Below are 9240 nucleotides of genomic sequence, written 5' to 3'. Positions count from 1 at the left end.
AACCCAGCGCTGACTGGGGTTTGACCAGGCCTGGGGCCCACTGTCAGTGGTTGTGGGCGGTTTAAGCAGCGGGGTTAGCGCCTAATGACGTCCACGTCATCGGTCGCCGGAGTTCAGCCGACGGCGACCTAAACGACGGTGGCTCGGCTCGGATTTGAGCTACGGGTGGTGGTTTGGTGAGCTAAAGGCACCGGGAAGTAGCTCTTGCTCGTCCGCATCCAAAGGACCGGATGGGAGGCCGCGGGGTGGCCGGGAGCAGAGCCGGCGGCGAGCAAGGCGGCGGCCGGAGTTCGGGCGTCGGTGAGGACGACGCTGCGGTGCACGGGAGAAGGAGCTAGTGCGTGCGTTCGGCTCCTGAGAGCATGGTTAGCAGGCGGGTGCTACTGGGGCGAGAGGAGGAGCTCGGGAGCGCGGGGCTCGCTGGCCATGGCGATGGCCGGAGCTCGGTTTCGTGGGGGCGGCGGCTAACGGGCGAGAACGGAGGGGGTGAGAAAGGGGGGAGGAGCAGGAGCTCACAGCGGGTTCGAGGGGGCGGTCAGCAGGCTCGGGGACGCTCTGGAGGCGGCGAATCGACCGACGAGGAGCCTCGGTGGCCGGTGACGGAAACGGCGACGGTGGCGATGAAGCAGCGCGTCCGAGGCCGGGAGGATCGTCGAGGAGGAAGAAGCAGATGAGGCAGAGCTCTTGGACAGCTCGGAGAGGCGAGGTGGTGGCGGTGGCCGCAGGTACGGCGATCGGCGTCGGCGAGCTCGCTCGGTGGCACTCTGTTTTTGCGGGAGAGAGGGCTAGAGGGGAAAATGAGAGAGAGGAGAGAGCGGTCGGGGCTACGTGGCGTCGCGAGGGAGGCCCAGGGCGACGTGGGGGAAGCGGCAGGAAGCAGGAGGTGGCCGGGGCGCGTGCGTGCGCGCGTCGGGCACGCGCCGTCCTCCTGGCAGGGGGAGAAAGACGACAGGGGAGGAGGAGGTGGGCTGGGCCGGCACAGGGCCAGGCCAGGTGGGCTGCACAGTAGGTAGGTCCAGGTAACTTTCGCTCCCTTCTCTTATTTGTTTTGGTTCAGTTTTTCTATTCTGCTTTTCTGTTTTTGATTTAGTAATAATACTAAACCATTTTGTAAAATCCTGAAAATAATTGTGGGCGCTTTTGAAAATATTTCCAACAGCCCTCAACTAGTTTCAGAATTATTAGAGCATTTAAAATATTTATAGGATTTAAATGCCCCAATTCAAATACGATATGAGTTAATTCAAAAATCCAAAAATGACCTAGAAATAGGTGCATCATTTTTGGCAGAGGTTTTCACCTTGAACAAAAATCATGAACTTTTCTAAAGGGCATTTGGGTTCATTGAAAATATTGTTTACTTGAACCTAGTTGAATGCATTTGGTGCTAGGGTTTCAACATCCCCATTTCAAGATTAATTGAAATCGAAAATGATGCATGGATGCAATGCCACTAATTACAAGAAGATTTCTAGGGCTGTGACAGCCGTATTTACTTTCTTGCACCCTGGCCGCTGTACGTACGTGTACATGCTACGTGCGCGCCTCTACTACGACACGTGCGCGCCTCTACATCGACCAGTATGTACGTACACGTTCGCGACCAGAATGACAACGCTACGTACACTTCGACCAGGTGGGTCCCGACTGTCAGGCACTTCCTTGCGTGCGAAGATGTAGCTGGTGGGTCCCAGCAGTCAGGGGGAAATGTTTTTTTCATGAAATACGGTGGCCCGTCCGGTGGGTCCCCGCTGTCAGGTGGAGGAATAATTATTTTGCGCGTAATAAGGAGGCACTTCCTTACTGCGGTCGTGGACCCAGCTGTCAGCCTCTCCACGACAGTACTCTTCCGATGGAAGTCGTTCCTTGACCACGTTGACCACGCCGCGCCGAGAGCACCAGGGCGGTGAACGATGGCGAGGCCTAGGAAGGGGACGACGCGGAGCCGAGGAAGACGCGGCAGTGGAAGCCCGCGCGGAGAGGAGTACGAGGGTTCACTGGTTCGGCTGCAGCGTGAGGTTGCCGTCACCGCAGGGCCTGGCCAGCGGTGGGAATAGTAGGGGGCGGTAAGGCCTCCGCGACAGCATAGCCGGCCACGGGAGGCAGGAGCATGCGGCAGGACCGGCGCTGCTTTGGGCGGCTGGAGCAACAAGACCAGATGTTGAAGAAGCACTACGGCCGTTGGATGGACATCGTACGGTCACTGGAGCTAGAATCGTTCACATGGACTAAGTTGACAAAGCACTCCATCCCCGTCAACTTAGTAGGCCCACAAGTCAGCCTCCCACCAAGGTGGGTCCCAACCAGCAAGGGGAGTATTCATTTTTTGTGCGTAATAAGGAGGCACTTCCGGTGGGTCCGAGCTGACGGCGGGGGGAACGTTTTTTTTTTCGCGCAATACGGTGGCCCGTCTGGTGGGTCCCAGCAGTGAGGGGGCAAACGTTTTTTTGTGAAATACGGTGGCCCGTCCGGTGGGTCCCTGCTGTCAGGTGGAGGAATCATTATTTTCCGCGTAATAAGGAGGCACTTCCTTGCTGCCGTCGTGGACCCAGCTGTCAGCCTCTCCACGTACAGTCCACGTCCGATGGAAGCCGTTCCTTGACCACGTTGACCATGCCGCGCCGAGAGCACTAGGGCGGTGGACGACGGTGAGGCCTAGGAAGGGGATGAAGCGGAGCCGGGGAAGACGCGGCAGTGGAAGCCCGCGCGGAGAGGAGTACGAGGGTTCACTGGTTCGACTGCGGTGTGAGGCTGCCGTCGCCGCGGAATAACAGGGGGTGTGGGCGAGTAGAGGGATGGCCGGGCCAGCGGTGGGAGTAGTAGGGGGCGGTGAGGCCTCCGCGGCATCACAGCCGGCCACGAGAGGCAGGAGCACGCGGCACGTCCGACGCTCCTTTGGGCGGCTGGAGCAAGAAGACCAGAGGTTGAAGAAGCACTACGGCCATTGGATGGACATCGTACGGTCACTGCAGCTAGAATCGTTCATATTGACTAAGTTGACAAAGCCCTTGGTACGGGTCAACTTAGTAGGCCCACAGGTCAGCTTCCGAAACGGTTCGCCCCAGATGTCAGGGGGAGGAATCATTTTTTGGGCGGGTGAAGCTAGAATATCCGAGATTGAAGAAGAAGCACGACATCCGTTGGATGGACATCCAACGGCCACTTCTGCTAGAACCGTGTGTTGACTATAATAAGTTGACAAAGCCTTGCATACGCGTCAACTTCTTTTTTTAGGGGACGCGTCAACTTAGTAGGCCCACAAGTGTGTGGGAGAGAACTTATAGCCCATTTGCGATTTGTAAGAATGTACAGCCCATTTTTTTAATTCTAATGGAATTTACTACAGCCCATTTACAGTTTGTTAAAAGTACAACTCATTTTCTAGCTAGGACAACGATTAATAATTTCAACCAACCATTCAAGACATAATTCAATAAAATTACCCACATTTTGATGGGATCCGAAATATTTTTATCCCAAAATTTCTAGTCAGATTAAATATAAATTTGTATTACGTAAAAATCTAACGAAACATTGCGCGCGCAACAACTAAATATTAGGATTTTCAAAATCCATAAATAATATTTTATAAACTAATTCCGTGCTTGGTGCATTTTTTTATAGTTACTACCCAGTTTTTATAATTGCATCCCATTTATTATTTTTTAAAGCCCATTTTCCTGTTAAGCCTAGTGCATCCCTCCTAGGAAAGATTTGCAGCCCAGCGGGGCAGAGAATAGCAAGTTGACCTTGCCTGGGTATTCCTCCAAAAAAAGTATAGCTGGGCTAGCCATTTTCATCTTGAAAAAAATTAATATCTAGGCTGGATATCTGTCCTGGGCTAGACGGGCCACAGCCCGCCCAGTTAATACCCTGCTCTCCTCTGAACAACAACGAAAACATCGCCAAGAAAAACTCTGCAGTGCTCACACCTCAAAAACACAAATATTGCTCGAGCTGCTTGGTCCCAGCTGTCGGCCGCACCTTGTGCAATTCTCTCGTTTATTGACTACATAGGTTAACAATGGTGTGGGACCGTGATGTCAGGAAACCAGGAGGAAGCAAAAAATATATAGTTGTACATAATAAGGAGGCACTTGCGTACGTACGGCTATGGCCCTAGTGGGTCCCTACTATCAACCAGTCAAAATAAAGTCATCTCCTGAATCCTCATGTTCATTGACCATGTTAACAATGCTCGGCGCCACGGCGAGCGCAACAACTCGAAGGACAACGAAGAGGGCCTCGCGGGCCCTACGGATGGTCTGATACAGCGCCCGCTGCTCATTCAGGAAGCCAGGATCATCGGACACCTATGAGTACCTTCGAGAGACTGAGACGGCATGAAACGATAAGGCCACGCTTGGGACCTCTGGTTTATTTCACAACTGTATTAAGATACAACTGTAATTTACTCGTCATCGGAAACAACGCGTAAAATACAGGCATAATGAAACCGAGGGCCCGAGGTCTGTAAGTAAAACCGGCGGGTTACGCATGTAATTTGAGAGACCAGTGTATATTTTACTAGTCGAAATCGACCAACCAAGCGCTTCGCCCAAGACCATCTGCTTTTATTTACAAGCATCAGTTTTACAAGCGGTTTTGGTTGGAAAACAACGATCCAATCACAGCCTAAGATGATGAGTTGGTCGGAAGATCATATGGTTTCACGTCTAACCTACCCGACTTGTCGTATAGGCTATGATTGAAACATAAGACGATGAACTTCTTAAGCACGGAAACAACAGAAGAGGATGATCTTCCTAACAAGCAAATCACTGGCATTAGATCGACATGCAAAACAATATGAAGCATTATTCTCAGGAGGCACGGTGAACAGCTCGTGATGCCGCATGCCACAACATTCCAAGCTCAACTTTGCAATCAAACACAAGGCCTGGCATTACATAGACAATATTCAGAACAAACTCTTAGAATATCTTACATAAGTCAACATTCATGTGACTATGCATCTCAGCAGAGTAAATATTTACTTCTGAACTGAAGACAGGAATAGGAAGAAACGATCGACGTTGCTCACAGCAAAGGGCGTCCCACTCAAAAATATCAAATGCATGTCTTCTGGCTAACATCAATCAGCAAAAATTGACAAGGTTTTCCAATTCCAATATATTAAACTAATGTCAACTTTGACAAGCTTTTCCCATTCAAAATATGTAATGCCTATGATTGTGGGACGGGCAGGGTTTGTCATCAGTTTGTCATCTGATAGTCCGGTGGTCAAGGTGAGACGAATGATTAGACAACCATTCAATGTATTGTGCATGATGAAGTATTATTATGGAGGACACGAACCATCTGAACATTTTGTGCAGTTCCACTAAAATCAAGTTGAGCATCCCTGTGGATTTCATATTTATATGCTGCCAGAAAACAAAGACACATAAGCACACACATGAATATTGGCCCCAGTGTCAACCCACCAATCGGTGGACTAACAAACTGAAAGTATGGTAAACAGATTACCATACCCAGATGCCCCATCATTGTTGCTTAGAGTGACATTGACAGACTTGGAGTCCTGTCCTGGCTTCTTGGTACTTGTTTGGGCACTTGTTTGCCCAGTATTCCTCCGAACCACAAGTAAAGCAGCCATCTATGCAGACTAGTCATGTCACCAGCGTCTACTAATACTCTGTAAAGCTTCTCGATCATTCCTTGTGTAATGTAGCGCAAACAGTGATTGCTTCTTTATGCAAAGTGGTAAGACCAACTGGACCCACTAATGCAGCAGTTTGCCTTAGACACATTGGCTCCTTTTGTGCAGTTCAACTAAAATCAAAGTCGGAATAAAACCGAGCTTTAATTTTGATATCCCTGTAAGCAACAAAAGGTATAAGGGAAACAATTACTGAGAAATAACGGTTGATGACTTGTACTCCCAGAAGAAAAACATCTACTAATCTACCTTATCTTAATAGGAAGCAAAGCAGGAGAGTAGCAATTCTCAATCAGTGTGATTCATTCATATTAACTGAGACATTATCTTAACAATGCCTTGTTTCAACATGTATAAAGAATGACAAAGCAGAAAAGTATCATTCCTAAAACAATGCGACTGATTCATTTTAACAAAGACATTATCTTAACATACCTTGGTTAAACATGTAGAAAGAACTACAAAGCAGGATAGTACCATTTGTAAAACACTGTAACTGATATATAATAACAGAGACATTATCTCAACAATACATTTCTTAAATACGTACTCCGGCCGATCCCTAACAGAAATGGTACTCCCGCCGATCCCTAACAAGTGTTGCAGTTTTGAACTAAGATTCAGTAGTTAATTCTGAGGAAAGTAGGTACTGACCTTTCAAGACCAAGATTTGAAAAAATGCCTGAGGTGGATCTAAAAGAGATCTCAACACATATATGGAAATCTGGTCTCATTTTGTGCAGTTCCACCAAAATTAAGCGAAGCAAAATGTCGCAATAGCAACAAGTTGAATAGATATCCCTGTTTTAACAGAGGCAAAAAAGGAATCAGTTACTGACCAATAAAGGAGGATGAAACATGCGGCCACAAAAATGGTAATCCTGCCAATCCCTAACAAGTGTTGCAGTTTTGAAATAAGATTCAGTAGTTAATTCTGAGAGTGGCATTGCTTGATTCTACTAGCGGCATTAGATTAACAAAAAGCATAAACAGTTCCAGGGGAGAGTGGGCGCAACCAGAACATGTGCTTCCATCTACTTATAAAGGGGGTGATGCAGAGTTTGTTGTAACAAAGCAACAAGCATAATGTCTGGGTTGGTCCCATTTTTGTTCACTACTTAATGGGAAAAGACAGCAATACAATAGCTTCAATTCAACATTTATTTAAAACAGTACCAATACAAGTAGCACAACATCTCAAAACACACTGCACGATCATGTGGATGAAGGCAAGTACCAACCTATCATGACGCACACAAGATCACGTACGAATCTGCCAACACGAATAGGAAATCCAATCTCATTTTGTGCAGTTACTCTGAAATCAAGTAAAGTCGCCGGTGAGACATTTAAGTTTGCTATAGTAACAAGTTGAATAGATATCCCTGATTTAACAGAGGCAAAAAAGGAAACAATTACTATCAATAAAGGAGGATGAAACATGCGGCCAAAGAAGCATCTACCTTATCTTGATGGAAAACAGAGTATAGGACAGTAGCATTTCTAAAACGGTTCCATTGATTCATATTAACAGAGAAATTCTCTTAAAGTAGTTCAGTAGTTAATTCTGAGAGTGGCATTGCTTAAAATACAATAGCTTCAATTCAACATTTATTTAAAACAGTACCAATACAAGTAGCACAACATCTCAAAACACACTGCACGATCATGTGGATGGGACATGGGACATGCCAGCACCATGTGCGTCCACATGTATAAATGGGTGATGCAGAGTATGTAGCCAAGCAGCATATCTGCGTTGGTCCCATATTTGTTCTCTTTGAAACTTTTTCCGATGTGAGGGCAGCAAATCTAGTCCTGCACAAACAACCCGACCCCCAGCTTCTTTCCCTTTTCAACAAAGAGTTGGGTACCTTACAAATGTGTGTACTGGGTTACCCCCTTTTTCCCTTTTCGACCAAAAAAGCGGCTGGATAGCTAGTCTATACTACTTTTCCGCCCTCCTTTCCTCATTGAACCACGTCCTAGATTCATGCTCCACCCCACCGCACCCTTCTTTCCTCTTTGAACCAAGACCTAGATTCGACTAAAGAATCGAAAAAGATCAGCATGCAACTAGACCAATGACGGTTTCAAAGAAACTTATACCTTAGGGTCATCTGGATGTGGCAAGGCGTGCGGCGGGAGGTCGGATCTGCCCACACTACGTACGATAGCGAGGAAGAAGGGGTCGGTGGCCCTCCCGCACAGGCACTGGGTGAAAGAGAAAAGCGCAGCCGGCACTGGATTGCCTCCCTCGCCAAAGGCGATAGAGTGAACGTTGCACCTCCTCCCCTTCCCGGTGCGACAAGATCCGGATGCCTCCTTCGCCAGCTGTCTGTGAGGGGGTAAGAGAGATAGAGGCCACAACACAGTCTTGTTTAGATCTGGTGAAGAGGGTGAGAGACAGTGAATATAGCAAACCCTAGCAAAGGAACACTGAGCCTCCAGCATGTATTTACATATATGTAGTGCGGCGAGAGTGTGGAGAGTGCAAACCCTAGCGAACAAGCGCTGAGGCTCCAGCTTATATATACTGTAGTACGGACTAAGCTCCGGTGCCTTAACTGCACCTGCTTTTGGCTGTATGACAGGTGGGCCAGCCACATTTTGGGCCCACCTGTCATAAACCCAAAGGCAGGTGCACTAAAGTCAATGAAGCTGCGTCCATATAGTACTCATGTATACGACTAATATATAGTGGAGTGGTTTTATATTCTCTCCATAACAATCGTTTTAAATTGTGTAAGTACGAAACGAAACTCTTCATTTAACGTACCAGTGAAGAAAACTACTACTCCCTCTATTCCAAAATATTTGTCTTTCTAGAGATTTCAACAAATGACTACATATGGAGCAAAATGAGTGAATCTACACTGTAAAATATGTCTATATACATCCGTATGTGGTAGTCCATTGCAAACCACTTGAAAGGCAAATATTTAGGAACGGAGGGAGTACTTCCGATGAACTAACGATCCACGCGTCCTGGTCGCACTTCCTGTCCTTCGTGCGGTACACTACCCTCCCTTAAGTGAACAACCACACATGCGCCAAATTATCGGAAACGTGTGAGAGTGTGTACAAATAAAGAATTTTAATTTCAATTATCGGAAAGGTTTGAGAGTATGTACAGTTTTCCCTCTCTAATAATTACAGCTTGTTGTGTTCGGCCTAAACTTGGTCAAACTTTACAAAGTTTGACTTCAGTCAAATCTAATATGCAGAGTAAATAAAAATGGAGGGCTACTACGTCCATCCGGGTTTATAGTCCACACCATTTTTTTAATCAAAGTTAATAGCTGGACAAATAAAATTACAGGGGAGCCGGAGACAAAGTTGTGAGAAGGCTTAGAAATCAATACAAAACTTATGCTCTTAGTACCAACATCGATCCTTCTTCGAGGAAACATTTGGTTCATAGCCAATTGTGTGATAAAATTGCACCAACGTGAAAGACGACTGCGTCTCCAACGCAACCAAGTTGAATTGACGAAGGATATCATCTTTGTGGGTAACAAGCAAAGAGCACTGATGGAAGACAACTTGTTTTTCAT

The sequence above is a fragment of the Triticum aestivum genome, chromosome 1D (genome assembly GCF_018294505.1).
Source record: "Triticum aestivum cultivar Chinese Spring chromosome 1D, IWGSC CS RefSeq v2.1, whole genome shotgun sequence".
Taxonomy (NCBI): domain Eukaryota; kingdom Viridiplantae; phylum Streptophyta; class Magnoliopsida; order Poales; family Poaceae; genus Triticum; species Triticum aestivum.
This window is presented reverse-complemented; position numbering follows the sequence as displayed.